Consider the following 4,342-nt stretch of genomic DNA (forward strand, 5'->3'; position numbering starts at 1 on the left):
CATCCACCTACTTCACCTACAATTGACATTGATTCTCAACATATACATTATTCACCTTCGGCAGTTGAAAAATTCTAGTATCAACGGTGTTTCAGGAAATTCCCCGATTTTAGTTTGTTCTCCTACAAGTCGAATTTATACTCTCTAGAAAACATTACTCGATTCATAGCCCAATGTGGAGATGTCATCCATAACTTCCACAAGTTGTGACTATTCAATTGCGCATTGACTTCGATCGCATTTTTATGGTATATTAACCTATCGTCGAACTCGGTGCAAACTTAGGATTGTGGTCAAGAAATTCCACGATTACAGCAAACATGCAACCAACAAATGTATGATATTTCGAGATGCTATCAAGAACTGGATAGATAACGGCAGGTTCAAATTCCCAGAGAAGGCACAAATGTTAGTAGACACGGACCCATTTTCCACGATAACAATAAGCATGGTAAATGCTTATGTGCCTAAACGAAATAGGCAACAGTGGGTGATGGTTGACGACAATCATTCTCCAGTGGTGGCCTATGTGCCTAGGCAAAGTCCTCGACCAAGGTTGAAATCAACTTCGATCACCATAATGTTTCTCCGCTCCAGCCTAGGTCGACTTTTCAGACCATTACTTGTTCATCATCGTTGAATTGAGTCCTATACAGAGGGACTTCAAAGCACAGTGGTCAAAGTACAATCACTATGCGTAGGGTTTTTTCCCGAAAATCCCAAACCAAATCAAAAAAAATCCCGATCCCATACCAAAAAATTATCAAACCGATAATACCGAAATTGTAATACCCCATATTTAAAAAAAAAAAAAAAAAATTGATTACATATGTGTGTGTATGTGGGTAATTATTTTTATGTAATGATTTTATTAGATTTCTTTTATACAAGAACCTAGTCTTGATATGTAAACTAGTCTCAACGTAAGTTCATTTTACTACAAAATTATTTCCCCTAAAAAAAAAAAACAAAAAACTAGCTCGTATTATTTCATGTTCATATGTAATTATAGATATTTTTAGTTTGAATTGGAGAAGGGTGATTATATGGGATTGGCTTGATATTTTTACCAAATAAGGGTGAGTTGGCAAGTTTGTAATCAGTAGGAATTTAGGAGTTAATGATTGGTGATGATTCATCCCCTAAATTTGGAGTGGTGGGATTCTAGATCCCTTAGAGTTTGGACGTGGCCTTTATGTATTTGTCCACATGCATTGTAATGATTATAATCATGATTAATTACTAATTTTCCAATGATTGATGTCCAAGTGTTGCAAAAGAATTGAAACGTGTCCTTAAAGGCTTAATTGAGGATTCCATTTCTTTCTCTATAAAGGTAGAGGGAGGAAAGAACATGTGAGGAACAACACTACACCAACAACAACACAGCAGCAACAAGAAAGATCTCTCCTTCTCAAAGTAGTGTCCCCACCATCTATTTTTTTACTTTATGTAAAGGCTCTAAGCAGAGGCATAATTATGTATTTGTAAATCCTCTATACATGGTGAAATAGAAATATAAACACCATCTCAGTGGATGTAGCCCATTTGACGAACCACTTAAACCCTGTGTGCAATTGTGTTATTGCAAGCTTGTATTATCTGCCTCTATTCTCTCTCAGTAAGAACTATGAAAACACACCAGCAATCAACCAAAAATAGCTACTTCTGTGCAAGTAGATTAGACATGAATCACAAAGTAGAGGATAAAGAAAGCATTTGAAGGCAAAAGAACCAACACCAACGTATACCAAAACCATGAACCCACATATTGTCATAAAATGCTATCCTACACCATCAACACCATATTGCCAGTAAGAAGTTCGAAGAGTCGGGGATGCCAATCTACAGCGACAATGTTGCCTTGGCCAGTCAACCTCACCAATGGGAGTCATGGCGGACGACGACAATGTTGGGGTTAAGACTCATACAACCGAGCAAGCTACATTCCAACATAATTGCTCCATAAAACCCAAATGAGGTTATGCATCAATATCACCTAGAGAGATATGAAGTAAAATGGTAAAGTAATATTTTCTCAATCATATCATTGTGTGTTATCAATAGTTTATTATTGATAATATAATACAATTTTGGCTGCTAACTATTTGGATTAGTTTTTGCAGATTGTATGATTGTTATAGAGCATGCGATTATTGATATCAATATTACTTTGTATATACATAAGCATTCATGTAAAACAAGAAAAAGAGATGTGTTGTGTCAAGTGCTCACTTGTGTAATGTGTTTGACTTGTGAGGATATTCATGGGCTAAAGTTTGCCTTGAATATAGAATAATGAACCTTGTATATGTCAGGCGTCGGGGAAAGGCTTGAATATACAATTGGGCATCGAGTGAAGTGCCTATATAAGTGGAAACTGAGAATTTAATTCTAACAATTGGGCTTAAGGGATGAACGGGAGTTAACTCATATTCTAAGGTATTTGGAAGTAAGTAGTATAAGCATGGTATGAGACGTGTTGGCTTAGGTGCCTTAGTTATGTGTTAGCGGGATTAGAAAGGAGTGAGTACATTCATGTATCTCATTTGCATACATTTTATGCATTTGCAAGAATTGTCACATTTTAATTATTGTTTTGGTACATACCTATATCTTGAGCACTAATATGTGAACCAGTGATTATTATAAATTTTTATTCCGCTGCATTTCGATAAATTTTATGTACTAAATGATGTATTGTGTAATTAGTTCCAAATAATTTTATTTTAATTTTTCCACCATATCTTGGTTATATAATTTATTTCTATAGTTAAGATATGGCTCACACCCTAACTCGTGAATGATCCTTATTTGTGGGTTAGGTGTGACAGAAATTTTAGGGATCCATACCAAACCGATCCCAAACCTTTCGGTACGGAATTGGGATTACATATTCAATGGTTCAGGAATCCAAAACCGAACCAAGAATATATTTATTTATTTTGGTTGCATGCATGTTGAATGATGAATTTAAGTAGTTTGATAGTAGACTATATTAAAAATAGAAATATGAAATTAAGTTGTTCGGAATTTTGAAACGTCAATTTGACTTGGTATGAATGAATTGGTACTTCAATTGGTATGAAATTTTAAATTGGTATGAGGTAAAAAGCCTAAATTTCAATTGATACAACAAAATTTCAAGCCAAAAGCCCAAATTTTAGCCTAAAGCCCAAAAAACTCAAATTTTAGCCCAAAAGCCCAACACGCAAAATCCAGTCTCGATCCATCCTGGAATACTGAAATTTCAGTTCAGGATTGGTCTTTAAATTTATGTCCAAAAAATTTCGATTTGGGATTCGAAATCCCATTTTCAGTTTGGGATCCAATACCAAACCACCCCTAACTATGCGGAGGGACTTCAAAATGCACCTACTACATGTGACAAGCACATGTATACGCTGCGCCTTGAAGTGGGGACATTTGTAGACATCGAAATTTTAGTGAAATAAATATTCACCAACACATTAAAATTTTGACATGATAGGGCTTACATGGCATGCACTGTGTGTCTCACAAATCGTACACATAACACGTGACTCATCAAAACCAGATGAGTCACCAAGAATAATGACATGTGTTGACATTTGGTGGAAAGGAATTAAGGAATTATCTTTATTTGCTTAAATCAAGGATTATTTGATGAAGTTAAATCATGAACCAGGCCCAAATCAAGTCCTAGTTCTTTCTCCAATTAATGAAGTCCAAAATCTAGACCAAATCAAGCCTCAATCAAGACTTGCAGAGCCTATAAATACGAGGTTTCAAGACAAAGTAAAACCCAAAACACATCATCACAATCGAACGTTCAAACTCCCAAACACTCTACACACACAGAAGACTCAGAAAACTCTCTGCATTCTTTGACATACTTGTGAAGAACCATCAAGCACTACTACATGTGCCGGTTCCTCCATCGCCATAAGCAAAACTCTTGCGGCATTCATTGGTTCAAGAACAAGTCATTACGATACTTGGATTAATAACTCTACAAATACACATTGCAACCTCGAGATTGAATCAAAGGATCAATTTTGTAATCAGAAATTGTAACCCTAGATGTTATATAAATATAAAAAATTTACTTTGTACATGTATTCTTGTTTCATTTGTTGCAGAAAATTAGTGTTGACACCACTATCTCCTCTCTTTTTTTTTTCTTCACTTAAAACCGCCCGCTAGTTTGTGATTTTTTATTTTCAACGGAGATTTCTTTCCAAAGGACAAATTTTCAGATTTTTTTTTTTAAAGAAAAAACAATTTTCAGGTTTTACTAGATATTATTGAACTACAAAGCTATTTGGCGACAATAACACATCAAACACCGAATATGACATGA

The sequence above is a fragment of the Pyrus communis genome, chromosome 14 (genome assembly GCF_963583255.1).
Source record: "Pyrus communis chromosome 14, drPyrComm1.1, whole genome shotgun sequence".
NCBI classification, from domain to species: domain Eukaryota; kingdom Viridiplantae; phylum Streptophyta; class Magnoliopsida; order Rosales; family Rosaceae; genus Pyrus; species Pyrus communis.